The following is a 16,004-nucleotide window of genomic DNA, read 5'->3' on the forward strand; positions in this document are numbered from 1 at the left end:
TCAGAACTCCAGCGACAAGGTCTCAATATTTGCAGAGGCGGGGTTGCTGACTGTTTTGATGTAAGCTACCCCGGTTTACTGGGAAGCATTACAGTCTTCTGATTCATTTTTGGAGTTACGGTGGCCCAGGGGTTCTGGGGCTAAATCTCTGCCATTTCACGTTCTATCTCCGGCAATCACTCGTTAGTTTTAGAAATGCTAAGTTGCACATACATGGTGTTTAAAAAATGACCGGTATATTTGAAACGGCAATAAAAACTAAACGAGCAGCGATAGAAATACACCGTTTGTTGCAATATGCTTGGGACAACAGTACGTTTTCAGGCGGACAAACTTTCGAAATTACAGTAGTTACAATTTTCAACAACAGATGGCGCTGCAAGTGATGTGAAAGATATAGAAGACAACGCAGTCTGTGGGTGCGCCATTCTGTACGTCGTCTTTCTGCTGTAAGCGTGTGCTGTTCACAACGTGCAAGTGTGCTGTAGACAACATGGTTTATTCCTTAGAACAGAGGATTTTTCTGGTGTTGGAATTCCACCGCCTAGAACACAGTGTTGTTGCAACAAGACGAAGTTTTCAACGGAGGTTTAATGTAACCAAAGGACCGAAAAGCGATACAATAAAGGATCTGTTTGAAAAATTTCAACGGACTGGGAACGTGACGGATGAACGTGCTGGAAAGGTAGGGCGACTGCGTACGGCAACCACAGAGGGCAACGCGCAGCTAGTGCAGCAGGTGATCCAACAGCGGCCTCGGGTTTCCGTTCGCCGTGTTGCAGCTGTGGTCCAAATGACGCCAACGTCCACGTATCGTCTCATGCGCCAGAGTTTACACCTCTATCCATACAAAATTCAAACGCGGCAACCCCTCAGCGCCGCTACCATTGCTGCACGAGAGACATTCGCTAACGATATAGTGCACAGGATTGATGACGGCGATATGCATGTGGGCAGCATTTGGTTTACTGACGAAGCTTATTTTTACCTGGACGGCATCGTCAATAAACAGAACTAGCGCATATGGGGAACCGAAAAGCCCCATGTTGCAGTCCCATCGTCCCTGCATCCTCAAAAAGTACTGGTCTGGGCCGCCATTTCTTCCAAAGGAATCATTGGCCCATTTTTCAGATCCGAAACGATTACTGCATCACGCTATCTGGACATTCTTCGTGAATTTGTGGCGGTACAAACTGCCTTAGACGACACTGCGAACACCTCGTGGTTTATGCAAGATGGTGCCCGGCCACATCGCACGGCCGACGTCTTTAATTTCCTGAATGAATATTTCGATGATCGTGTGATTGCTTTGGGCTATCAGAAACATACAGGAGGTGGCGTGGATTGGCCTCCCTATTCGCCAGACATGAGCCCCTGTGACTTCTTTCTGTGGGGACACTTGAAAGACCAGGTGTACCGCCAGAATCCAGAAACAATTGAACAGCTGAAGCAGTACATCTCATCTGCATGTGAAGCCATTCCGCCAGACACGTTGTCAAAGGTTTCGGGTAATTTCATTCAGAGACTACGCCATGTTATTGCTACGCATGGTGGATATGTGGAAAATATCGTACTATAGAGTTTCCCAGACCGCAGCGCCATCTGTTGTTGAAAATTGTAACTACTGTAATTTCGAAAGTTTGTCTGCCTGAAAATGTACTGTTGTCCCAAGCATATTGCAACAAACGGTGTATTTCTATCGCTGCTCGTTTAGTTTTTATTGCCGTTTCAAATATACCGGTCATTTTTGAAACACCCTGTAGTTTGGAGTTCACATTACACTGTAGTTCTCCCTGCAACTGCCTGGGTAAGCATTTCGAAACTAGGTGGAACGCATGGTCCTACCACCCGAAATATACCATACCTAGCAAGTAACAGTAGTGTTCAAGTCAACATTTTGGTTGACAGTTTTACCACTTTCTTGTTACCTCAGTCATCTTTGTGATTCCTTTTGCATTTAGGATAGCTGGTCGCCAGTGCACATTTGTATACAGTGCGCTATTGAGGATGCTTTTGAAATAGCAAAAGTACTGTTTTTTTGTAGGTGACTGGCTCCACTCAAAAGCAGAAGGCTGACGAACTCGAAGTCGACTACGACAAGGTCGTTGATGTCGATGTTGATGAACGCCTTTGGGAAATGTCTATCGTCACTGACTCTCTTTTAGAACCTCTATTTACACCTGTTTCCTCAATGTATTGGTTTTAAAACATCCTAGTCCTCCCCTCTCACCTTGTACGAACATATTCTTTCGAATCTTGGTTCCAGGAGACAAGAATAGTGCCCTACATCTTCCGTCCTATATGAATCGGAACGTGCTGTCGTTAATGTCGAGTGAACAGAAACACAACAAAAAACATTCCAAATACACGAGCACTTCGTAAACAGGCTGTACGTGAGCGGCAGTTGTGAGAACTTTACAAAATCTGACTGTGGACTGAAAGCTCTGCGCCTTGACAAACTTCATCTTCTGTTTGCACCAAAACAAGGAGTTTTAGAGCAATAGCAAGGTGTGGACGCGCTGTAACGTTGCTGAAACTGGCCTGTATGGGCAGTTTCGACCACAAATTTGACATGTTTCTCGGCTGTTTTAAAAAAAAATGGTTCAAATGGCTCTGAGCACTATGGGACTCAACATCTTAGGTCATAAGTCCCCTAGAACTTAGAACTACTTAAACCTAACTAACCTAAGGACATCACACACACCCATGCCCGAGGCAGGATTCGAACCTGCGACCGTAGCAGTCCTGCGGTTCCGGACTGCAGCGCCAGAACCGCTAGACCACCGCGGCCGGCTCGGCTGTTTTCACGGACAGTCACATTCATACGTGCTACGTGTCTTTATTTCTCCACGGGTTATCGAAAACCGGAAGAAGTCAATAGTTTTACTGTCTACGAAAATTATTGTAGTTATTTTAGTATGTGAAGAGAAAGAATGTTAACCACCCAGCGAAATAGAGGCCATTTTCGTCACTACGGCAGTTTCCGGCAGCTTTGACACGATCTACATCTACATGATTAGTCTGCAACTCACTGTGAAGTGCTATAGTTCCGTAGTTTCATATAACTACTCGCAAACTGTTTCTCTACCGCTCTACTAGCAGTAGAATGTGGGAGAGTAAACAGCTACGTAAATCTCTCCGTGCGAGCTTGAAGTATGAGGCACTAGAAAATTATTTTATATTGCCTGGTTACTTATTCATCCTACTCTTACACATTGAAGCCCCAAAGAAACTGGCATAGGCATGCATATTCAAATACAGGCATATGTAAACAGGTAGAATACGGCGCTGCGGTCGGCAACGCCTATATAAGACAACAAGTGTCTAGCGCAATTGTTAGATCGGTGACTGCTCCTACAGTAACAGGTTATCGAAACTTAAACGAGTTTGAACGTGGAGCTATAGTCGGCACACGAGCGATGGGACACAGTGTCTCCGAATTAGCGACGAAGTGGGGATTTTCCCGTACGACCATTTCACAAGTGAACCGTGAATATCAGGAATCCGGTAAAACATTAAGTCTCTGATATCACTGGTGCCGGATAAAGATCCTACAAGAACTAGACCAAAGACGACTGACGAGAATCGCCCAACATGACAAAGTGTAACCCTTCCGGAAATTGGGCAATCAGCGAGTCTCAGCGTGCGAACCATTCAACGAAACATAATCGATATGGGCTTTCGGAGCCGAAGGCAAACTCGTGTACCCTGATAACTGCACCACACAAAGCTTTACGCCTTTCCTGGGCCCGTCAACACCAACGTTGGACTGTTGATGACTGGAAATATGTTGCCTGATCGGGCGAATCTCGTTTCAGATTGTATCGAGTGGATGGACTTGTACGGGTATGCAGACAACCTCATTAATCCATGGAGCCTGCATGTCAGCAGGGGACTGATCAAGCTGGTGAAGGCTCTGTAATGGTGTGAGGTGTGTGTGCAGTTGGAGTGATACGGGACTCCTGATCCGTCTAGATATGACTCGCTGGGTGACACGTACGTATGCATCCTGTCTGATCACCTGCATTGATGTCCATTGCGCATTCCGACGGACTTGGGCAATTCCGACAAGACAATGCGACACCCCGCACGTCCAGAATTCCTACAGAGTGGCTCCAGAAAAACTTTTCTGAGTTTCAACACTTCCGCTGGCCACCAAACTCCTCAGACATGAACATTATTGATCGTATCGGGGATACCTCGCAACGTGCTGTTCAGAAGAGGTCTCCACCCCCTCGTACTCTTACGGACATGTGGGCAGCTCTGCAGGATTCATTGTGACACTTCGCTCCAGCACTACTTCAGACGTTAGTCGAGTCCATTCCACGTCGTAATGCGTCACTTCTGCGTGCTCGCGGGGACGCTACACAATATTAGACAGGTGTACCAGTTTCTTTGGCTCTTCATTGTATTGTGTAGTGATTTGAATGATACCTGCTTGTAGTGCAAGAGCTGTCCCGGTCACGTAGAATTTTTTTCATGTAATAAGTCGTAGTTTTACGAACTTCGGTTGAAATTTTTCCGGGCGTTCCAGAGCTATATCATATCAACCTTTTCTACTGTCAGCCCTAACCAGAACCATTAAATGTCGTTGAAACTGCCACAGTAAGAGTAACAATCCCGAAAACTGTGATTTCGACAAATATATCGTTAGTTTTCAATTATTTTCGCCTGTTACTTGCTTTACCCCCATTAGGCCTCTAAGTGGGCTAGGGATGTCTGATAGAATCAGGATATTTTACCAGATAGTAGTCATTTACGTAGCACGTTAGCTGAAATCTATCCAAAAGTTCTAGAGTGGTGCTTTGACGTCATCACTTTCTCACTTCAGCCCCACAAATAGGTGTGCAAGGGGTGTCGTGCGCTAACGGTAAATTGCCTCCTGCTACATGTCATTTGTGTGTCAAGTTAATAAACACACACACACACACACACACACACACACACACACACACACACACACACACACCCCACACACACACATGTGTGTATGTGTGTGTGTGTGTGTGTGTGTATGTGAGAGAGAGAGAGAGAGAGAGAGAGAGAGAGAGAGAGAGAGACGGGGTTTCACCTTATCTGTAACACAGTGTGTATGTTGCTGCACCGGCACAGAATTCTTGTTTCACACCGAGCAAGGTGGCGCAGTGGTTAGACACTGTGAGAGGCACCCAGATGCCTTGCTCATACTATGGCATCAAGCAGTCAGGCCTGCAAGATGAGTGGTCTGCCAAGCGAGTGAATTCATTCTTATTTATCGAGTAACATGAACTCTCGTACTCACAATTAAGTTACTAATTATCCTCCTGTATGAATAGTACGCAACGGAAACACGCATCTGACTATCAGTAATTTACAGAACTCTGACTGGACACTACGCACTGGCAATACCACATTTTCTTTTTGTCTTTCATTTAACGCCTTTTATCGACACGTGGCCACCGCACTGAATATGAATGGCGCACGCATTATAAATTCGGGACATTATGACAACATACAATTCGAAGGAATAGTCCACCAATCTTTTTCTTTTCACTATCTTATTTATTCCGATAAGTTCTCTAACCTAAACACGCAAATTCTAGAACCTACAACAATAACACATGAGAAATTCCGCCCAGTGGGCATGGCTTTACAATGGTGAATCTCTATATTATGGTCTCGTAATTATTTTTAACGCTACAGTGCACTTTCTGGATAGGATGGTGGATCTTTTATTATACCTCCCACTTCGACTCTCACAACCATCATCACTAAACTTTCCTCCAGACCGAGCGGTACCGAAGGAACAAGCATAACCCACTAATCTTTTGAAACTACCTCGCTACTCTCCCATGCAAACCACACATACCCAAATTACATGACATACACCACACTACAACGTGAAATACTACACAGAGAATAGCCACAACATTATCACTTTCAGCTTTCCCACTTCAATTAATATTTATCCCAGCTTCACACGATACTGCCCCACTTTGTAATTCTACTTTCCTACTATGAACTCTGGAGATATTTGCACGTCTTCCTGTGCAATGCAAGCCAAGTGGCGTTGCTGGATAGACGGCCGACTCACCTTCCTTCTCTCTCAGAGTTTGAATCAAGCGTCACACGGAATCATATCACGCAAAGTAATAATAAGAACATCACACACGCAAGTCCTCAACTGACACCATGGACGAGTACTTCTCTTTATCTTTTGTCTCATACACAGTTTGAGACTCACACAGTACTCACCACGTGGAAGTACTCGTCTCTAATTTCAAGTCCTGCACACGCCATTTCTTAAATATTTCAACTTATTGTACACACGCTAGTAATTCAGCTTAACTTAAGCACACGGAAGTATTTCAACTTAATGCTACACGTGGTTTCATTGTGACCGTTGGTCACTTCCGAAGATTCCTACAATCCCATTAATATTACCTGCCTGACATTTAATTCTCCCCACAAAAGTTCCTGAATTAGAGAAATTAATATTTCAAACTACTCTCAAATATTCCACATGCATACCATGTCTCCACTCTTTCGTCATTACGGAGCACAACTAAAACAGGTCTTAACAGCACAAGATCCAGCGGCAGAGTGCTGAAACATGGCCGTTCCTGAGGTTCTCTCCCATCTCTGTCGAGGTGGGGGAAGCACCTTGCTATCGTATTGGTCAGCCACGTTTCAGGCGCTCAAAGCTCTGGTAAATTTCATCTCTTTGGTCCCACCAAAGGTGGCCAAAGGACCGACTCAAAGATGATCATATATTCACATTCACCATCTGCGGTTAGCAGACGACCATACATTCATTCATTTCACAGATCTCACCAAACTGGATGTAGGGATTTACTTTGTGGGAGTGCACATGTGATCAATTAAATAAATAAATTGTCATTCTTTCCCACACTGGTATCCGGATTCGCTGTATTAATTGAAATTGAGTTATTTTACAAAAAAAAAAAATGTGTTGTTCTGACAAAAATAATGAAGTATGTTGTACCTATTTTCAATGTCGGGCAGTACTGTACCCTTTCAACTGGACTCGCATTCGGGAGGATGACGGTTCAATCCCGCGTCCGGCCATCCTGATTTAGGTTTTCCGTGATTTCCCTAAATCGCTCCAGGCAAATGCCGGGATGGTTCCTTTGAAAGGGCACGGCAGATTTCCTTCCCAATCCTTCCCTAATCCGATGAGACCGATGACCTCGCTGTCTGGTCTCCTTCCCCAGACAACCCAATTCTTGTTTCTAAATAGTCAGTTTATGCAAGTAAAGTCAGATGTGTCGATACCATAATTTTAAGTATTAAGTACGGCAGTTCTCGCAAAATACGTTTCAGATTTAAAGTCGCGCAGAGTTCTCTTCAGAGTCAAGAATTTGACTCACATTTTCCTAAAAACTTGGTACTCTTTCTGCTTCGGGGTTGGAAGGGACAGTTCCCAGCCCTGGAACGTCATTCGACTGCAAGGCTTGCGTTATGACGCGAGGTACTGGCTCAGTGTCGTATCTCCGCGCCCTCATCAGTTTTCAAGGCAGGCGCGGTTTATGCTGAACTGTCCTTCGCCACCGCATCCGGCCAGGGACTCGTCAACACGTGCGATGTGTACTCTGTGTTCAGCGGCAGTCAAACAGTAAGGCTGAAAGACGGCCGCCAGGAACAGCTGGGAAAACGAGTCCTCTACCTCAGCCGAGGGTACGCACTGATTGGGTCGTGGCTTCCAAGCTTTTCTGTGACGATGGCACGTGTTGATTGGCGGAAATTGTTGGTTTTTGTTGTCACTGGTATTGGTGGTGCGTGTCGTCCACAGGGTAGATTTCTGAAGTGAAGCAGAGTTGAGGGATAGGCGTGACCAATTTAGAAACGGTGTCTTCCTATAGATAAGAAAAGTCTTATGCTCTTACCACTTCGACACACCTCTACAGCATCATAGAAGCTTTTTACTTTCGGTCTTATCTCTTTGCTGGCAAACTGGGCGCTGATTTAATTGAAAAGTGGACTGTGCTAGATTTGTTAAAGTGGAAATGGACGTCATTCTATCTCTGGTAAACAAAGTGTTCACCTCTGTGTTAATGTTTGACTATCCTTGTTTGACAATTAATCTGGGAAGTACCTTTCCCGTGTCTGGGGCTGTTAACAAATACTTCTGGGTAAGTGAGCAAGGACTGAGATCAGTGTCCGATTTTAAGGCCACTGTTCCAGTCAGTGGTTCGCTGAGTGCAATCAGGTACTTATAGTAGTCTAGTCAGTGGTAGAGGCAACGACATTAATCGAATCTCGCAGCTGAAGTTTGGGCTGTCGGCCATACTGAAACAATTTCTTAACTGTAAGTGTCACACAGAATACTGGCATATACGACACCACGCCACACGTGCACTCAGTCATAGACGCTGTTAAAAACGTGAAATTTTAACTTATGTCTGGGACGTTGGATAACATTGTCCCAGAAATAAATGAAAATGTCCTAATCTCTTAGTTGCCACCAAGGACTTTAAAAGGCTTCCCATGGTTATCAGGCGAATGCCAAGACTGGTAATCCCCTACCGTTTATTACCAATTGAGAATACATCTGTCCCACCCGCAGACTAATGGGACGTTTGGCTTAAAGAAACTGTGACTCTTTAACGTTATGGATTTCAAAACCCTGCTCTGTTGTCTGGAGTAGAGAAGTACAAAATAAGACTCAAAAAGTACTATCAAGAACTGAAGAAGCCTCCTATAAATCAAGCCCAAGGACGCCTGTGACAGGCATCTGTTCTTTAAGAAGATACTGACGAATGGGCTACAATGATATGAGCAGCGATAAAGAAGACGTGGCGTCCGTTGGATGGAGAAGATGGCCTGAGGGATGGGTAAGCGAAGATGGAAAGAGATAGGGCGAGGAGGACATGGAAACACAGAGGGAGGAGAATACATCGAGAGGGGGGAGTGTAAGCAAGCCCACTCACGAAGAATGAAGGAAACCTCGGCTTCAAAGGAAGCAAAGTTCACTGCCAAATGTAAAAAGATTTAACATGGTACTAGGTAACCCCACCGTAATATACACTTCTGGAAATGGAAAAAAGAACACATTGACACCGGTGTGTCAGACCCACCATACTTGCTCCGGACACTGCGAGAGGGCTGTACAAGCAATGATCACACGCACGGCACAGCGGACACACCAGGAACCGCGGTGTTGGCCGTCGAATGGCGCTAGCTGCGCAGCATTTGTGCACCGCCGCCGTCAGTGTCAGCCAGTTTGCCGTGGCATACGGAGCTCCATCGCAGTCTTCAACACTGGTAGCATGCCGCGACAGCGTGGACGTGAACCGTATGTGCAGTTGACGGACTTTGAGCGAGGGCGTATAGTGGGCATGCGGGAGGCCGGGTGGACGTACCGCCGAATTGCTCAACACGTGGGGCGTGAGGTCTCCACAGTACATCGATGTTGTCGCCAGTGGTCGGCGGAAGGTGCACGTGCCCGTCGACCTGGGACCGGACCGCAGCGACGCACGGATGCACGCCAAGACCGTAGGATCCTACGCAGTGCCGTAGGGAACCGCACCGCCACTTCCCAGCAAATTAGGGACACTGTTGCTCCTGGGGTATCGGCGAGGACCATTCGCAACCGTCTCCATGAAGTTGGGCTACGGTCCCGCACACCGTTAGGCCGTCTTCCGCTCACGCCCCAACATCGTGCAGCCCGCCTCCAGTGGTGTCGCGACAGGCGTGAATGGAGGGACGAATGGAGACGTGTCGTCTTCAGCGATGAGAGACGCTTCTGCCTTGGTGCCAATGATGGTCGTATGCGTGTTTGGCGCCGTGCAGGTGAGCGCCACAATCAGGACTGCATACGACCGAGGCACACAGGGCCAACACCCGGCATCATGGTGTGGGGAGCGATCTCCTACACTGACCGTACACCACTGGTGATCGTCGAGGGGACACTGAATAGTGCACGGTACATCCAAACCGTCATCGAACCCATCGTTCTACCATTCCTAGACCGGCAAGAGAACTTGCTGTTCCAACAGGACAATGCACGTCCGCATGTATCCCGTGCCACCCAACGTGCTCTAGAAGGTGTAAGTCAACTACCCTGGCCAGCAAGATCTCCGGATCTGTCCCCCATTGAGCATGTTTGGGACTGGATGAAGCGTCGTCTCACGCGGTCTGCACGTCCAGCACGAACGCTGGCCCAACTGAGGCGCCAGGTGGAAATGGCATTGCAAGCCGTTCCACAGGACTACATCCAGCATCTCTACGATCGTCTCCATGGGAGAATAGCAGCCTGCATTGCTGCGAAAGGTGGATATACACTGTACTAGTGCCGACATTGTGCATGCTCTGTTGCCTGTGTCTATGTGCCTGTGGTTCTGTCAGTGTGATCATGTGATGCATCTGACCCCAGGAATGTGTCAATAAAGTTTCCCCTTCCTGGGACAATGAATTCACGGTGTTCTTATTTCAATTTCCAGGAGTGTATATTTATGCCTAGCCTTTTATCCTCAGTTCCACCAGCTTGCATTTATGGAACATATAGTTCTCATGTCTTCTCCCCCTCTCGATGTCTTCTCCTCCCTCTCTGTTTTCATCTCCTTCTCCCCCATCTATTTGTCCTATTCTTCCTCCCCCTATCTCTTTCCATCGTCCCTTACTCCTCCCTCAGGCCGTCATCTCTTCTCCTATATCTGTCCATATCCTCCTCCCTCTTACCTTTCTCCATCTGCTTCTCCTCCGCCTCTCTCTCTATGAATCTCCTCTTCCCCACCTCTCTATCGATTCCCTCCTCCCCTTCCGTCTGTTTATCTCCTCTCTCTCCCCCTTCTCTTTCTCTATCCCTCCCTCTCTCTCTCTCTCTCTCTCTCTCTCTCTCTCTCTCTCTCTCTCTCTCTAGCACTCTATCCATCCATCTCTTCCTTTCTGCACCGCATCTGATCATTTCCTCCTCCCCCTCTCTATCCATCTCATACTCCCACCTCTGTGTGTTCACATCATTCCCCCCACCCATGTGTCAATCTCCTCATCCCTTCTTTCTCTGTGCACCTCATCCTCCCCCTCTCACTATCCATCTCCTCCTCCTCCTCCTCTCTGCTCGGTCATCTCTGAGCGCGTGTATAGCCCCTGGAATGTATTACGATTCTACCGAAATAACACACCTGTCATACTGGGCTGCCTGGATATCAAGGTATGCCAACCTACTTCACCCCGTCTACTATGAGATCTAGTTAGTTCTTAGCTCAGCGTTACTTCATTCCAAACAATAAGTAGTATGTCTAGCAAACGTGACTGAAATCGAACTAGTGGTTCAGGAGAATATGTGGAATGTACCCATATGCATATATGCGTATATAAACAGGGTGGAATGAGTGTAAGTGCATATATTTTTTATTTTTATAAAAGTACCGCAATATGTACACACATCACTATGTTGCTTGATTTTTCTGTGCGTCAAACAGCCTTCCCACAAACACGTCACATATTTTACTACCTGATGCTCTCTCTGCACAGTTGTAACTGTGCCACTAAGTGGACTACACTTGTCGGTATAGAGTAACTGTTTTTTGTCATATGTCCGTGCTTCAAACCTGACCTGCTGCCCAGAGGAACGTAAGCATTAATGGATTGCTCTTATGACAAGTACTTTGAGCTACTAACCAACATAAAACCATACTACTCCTAATGGCTATAACTATTAATCAGCTAATGATATAGATTCTGATATATTGTTGTTCAGTGCTCCATCCTCCATCACCAGCGGTAATATCTGAACCTATACCTGTTACATACTGTATAATAGTCTTCTCCCCTGCAGATTTGCCCACACATGTGTTCGACACGTATACTGAAGACAGCTCCTCTTCCCCTCTCTTGGTGACATCTTTCTCCCTCTGTCTGCCTCATCCTCCCACCTCTGTGTGTCTATCTGCTCCTCCCCATACCTCTGACCAAATCTTCCTCTACCCTCCCTTGGACCATACCCTCCTACGCTTCCCCCTCTCCATCTCTGCCCTCTTCCGTTTCCACCTGCCCAGCACCGCTCTACATCTTCCACTTGCCTCATGCATTACCCCCTTCTCATCTCTCTCTGTCCATCTGGTCATCTCTCTCGCTCTGTCCATCCCAGGCACACTAATTGGCACATATAGCCCATGCAATACATTTCAAGTGAAACTAAATGATACTACTCAAATGTGGCTGCCGTACAGGGCAGCCTGCATACAGGGGCTTGAAAATCATTTATTTGCCCTGGTGTACAGGTCGCCTAGAAAAACAGATCAGTAAAGTAGGCTGATACCACTCCAACACAACACACCTGTCATGCAAGGCATCCCACAATTTGGGGCCTAGAAAACTGTTTCTTGTCTTGATATGTCGGCTGCCCTGCAAAATCAGTTCATTTGGCATGCCAATACTGGTCCCACACAACACAGCTGTCACATAGGGAAGCCTATATGCCAGGGGCTGGAAAACACGTTTTTGCCAGTATCTTCACTCCTATTGGAGCTAAGAGATTATAAGCCCCACAGTGCTGATACTAATGCTAGAATTCTAAGCTCCCTCCCAAATATTACCAGTTGGGAGTCCCTCTGCCCCACTACTAGCCTACAGATACATTTGGCTAGGAAAAACTGTCACTCTTTAATAGGCTGTATCTCATACAGCCAGCTCTCATCCTTAGAGCAGTTAATGGAAAAAAAACTACACATGTTCTAAGATTAAATTAAAATTATTTACCATTCCCTTTTTCACATTAAGATTTTTGGGAGGTTTTCCTTGGAAGTAAGACAAATATCAAAACTCGAAAGCCCCTTCCAGTTATCCCAGATAGAGACATCCTCTGGACGACTACCATTTCGCCCGGTATTTGGCTGTAAAGTCTATTATTCTACTATGGGTCATTATTTTAACGCGACACACTATGCAGAATATTAAAAGAAAGCTGCCTGCTCACTTCAGTACACACACAGACACACATTTTATCGAGCACAGACAAAATATTGCTTTTGAACAGCTAGTCACCACAGAGTAATCTAACTAGGGTCTAACGGGAAGTGAGAGAATAGAGTATGCAGCAACTGTGGCAGTGATGAGACAGACTCACCTCATGTGGGAAAGCTGCTCACATATTGGAGCGGCTCCTAGCGAGCTTTAGTGAGTGTGATACCAAGACCAGAGCTGAGCGAATGAGAACCTCCTGCCTGGACAACAGGACAATAGTGGATTTATGGTTTCACCATTCCATCATTGAGGAGATCTCCCTCCACCACGCTCCAACTATCAACTCACAACAGACCCACTGCCGATTGTTACTTGCACAAGTCAACAGCGTGCAACTCGCAGGACTGACAAGACATGAGCATATAGTGCCGAAAATGTCGAACCTGCCTTGCGTTCTATGTCCTTGTCGTCACATTGTCGTCAAATTTGGTAATCCTATACTTAGGGTGACAGCCCAGATTATCACCCCTTTATGTGCACTGAGACTTGCAAATCAGTCTCTCGTTCTTCCATGCAAAATTACTTTTAGCTTGAATAAATGAGTAATTAAAGTAAAATTTAATGGGATGGAAGAAGTAATATAATGTTTAATTAAGAGGGAAAACTTGGCAATAGATACGATATGTGCCAAGTTGGAGAAGGTCTACCACCCCTGCGAGAGTATTTATTTCTCCAAGTACCTTTCCAAGAACTATTAAGTTAAACATTACAGCTCAGTCGTAAGGGCCTCCATATTACACAGCTCCTAATGAAAAGGAAAGCTTCACTCAGGAAACTATACCTCAAGGAAAGGAAAATCTCTTGGAGAATAGCGGTTCCAATAACAGAACTGGATGGCAGCTTCGTGTCAGACACAAAAGTGAGCTGCAGCATCTCAAGGAAGACACTGATATACGAGGAAAAGGCGGCTGGCCTTCTATGGACATTTGACCTACATGAATCCCTACAGACTCACGAACAAGATCTTCATCGGGACAGGTAGACGGAAAGCCTCCAATAACAAACACATCACCGAAGTGGACATTGCAGAGGAAGCTTACTGATAGCCATAAACTGAAATTTTATGGGCTAACAAGAAACAGAAGACCTAGGCAAAGAGTCGAAACGAGTCACGTACCCCTAAGTAGGGTCAAATGAAGAGAAAAAGACGATTGTTTAATTGGCCGACTGTGGTTTGACGATCCAGTATTAACCTGTTTTTACTAAATTCTGTCGTAGCAAGGGATTTGACTTACACTGTCCATTCATTCCTCTACGTTAAGAGTTTAAATATTTTAGTTCTTGTGTTTTAAAGAGAGGAGGGCGGCTACAAACTTCCCTTATCTCTTGGAAACAAAGTGCTAAACACTGTAATTTACTGCGAAACTATCGCGGCCGTACGCTCCACCTTATAGGTCGCGTGCTTGTCTTAGCCTTGAGATGAGTCAGTGCAATGGCCTAGCAGCCTCATAGCTTGGGGAAGTCTTTTACATTCCCGTAATACTGTATGAGATAGAGCGACGGCAGGTGGTTGGCCGTGTATTCTGGACGGGGCTGATAGCAGCGGCCGCTCACAAATTCCCACGCGGTCGAAATAGCTGTGTGGCCCGGCCAGAGCTTCACCTTGCCCTGCCCTGGCTGGCCTCGGTAATGACTGAGCGGCACGCCACGGTGCAACACGCCACCCCGCAGATAAGCGCGCTATTTCGGGACTGCTAATGTCGCCGCGAATTGCCGTCAACCGACGAGCGAGCGAGCTGTGTGGCACGCACGGCCCGCGGCTGCGGCGGCGGTTCGTACAGCGAAACAGTCCTGCGTTAACGTCAGCAGTCTCCACACAAATGGGAGATGATTACGTGTGATGTCCCACACGGCTCAATCTCGAGACCTTCTCTGTTTCTTTTATACGTTAATGACCTTTCACCAGTAACATTACCAAAAGCTAAGTTTGTTTTGTTTGTACAGAGTCTTCCGAAACTATTTTTTCAAATCAATACAGGAGGTAGAGAACATCAAAACAAATGCATTTCGACAAGGAACATAACATCTCTGAAATCAGATTGTAATGCCAGGGAACATTTTGTTAGTAGCACTGACAAAAGCTGTTGTCTTGGTGTCGGGAATAGTTACCGACACTGAAAACTGCTCTGTGTACTGATGGTTGACTCTGAGGCCTTTTTGGAAACACACCCACACATTCGCAAGCATCACCGCCGGTGACTTCCTTGTAAACACATCGATTCAGTCGCAATCATTACCGCCTTGTGACAAGAACAGTAAATACGGTGCGGTCTACGTGTGCTGAAATGGATGACGTGCATCTGGTGTACAGGTATCTGAATGGAAATGGACGACCTGCAGTGAGAGAGAATCAAATGCGCTTTCTCAACCGACGGTTCCACAGCACCAAGCATTCGGACATCTGCATCGACTTCTACGCGAAACAGACGCTTCCCACGCAAATATGCATGATACAGGTCGGAACCGATCAGTGCGAACTCCCGAAATGGAAGACGAGGTACTGCGACATGTTGAAGACATTCCACCTACAAGTACACGACCTATTGTCCACAGCCGGCCGAAGTGGCCGTGCGGTTAAAGGCGCTGCAGTCTGGAACCGCAAGACCGCTACGGTCGCAGGTTCGAATCCTGCCTCGGGCATGGATGTTTGTGATGTCCTCAGGTTAGTTAGGTTTAACTAGTTCTAAGTTCTAGGGGACTAATGACCTCAGCAGTTGAGTCCCATAGTGCTCAGAGCCATTTGAACCATTTGTCCACATCCTTAACATCATACATAGCTTTGTGTGGAGTATGTTTCATGACCAGCAGCTTCATACTTACCGTCTTCAACGCGTGGCTGAACTAGCACCCAACGCGTGCAGTTCGCACAGTGGTTTTTACGACAGGTTGTCCTGCACCCGTTATTTCCGACCGAGGTCCTGGGTACCAACAAGGTTTTGCTTACTCGTGAAGGCTGCTTTAATTTCCGTAGTTCGCATACTTGGGCACATGCGAATCCACGAGGTACTCGCCCTAGTGCTCGTCAACACCGATTCGAC

The sequence above is a fragment of the Schistocerca americana genome, chromosome 4, assembly GCF_021461395.2.
Source record: "Schistocerca americana isolate TAMUIC-IGC-003095 chromosome 4, iqSchAmer2.1, whole genome shotgun sequence".
In the NCBI taxonomy this organism is placed as follows: Eukaryota; Metazoa; Arthropoda; class Insecta; order Orthoptera; family Acrididae; genus Schistocerca; species Schistocerca americana.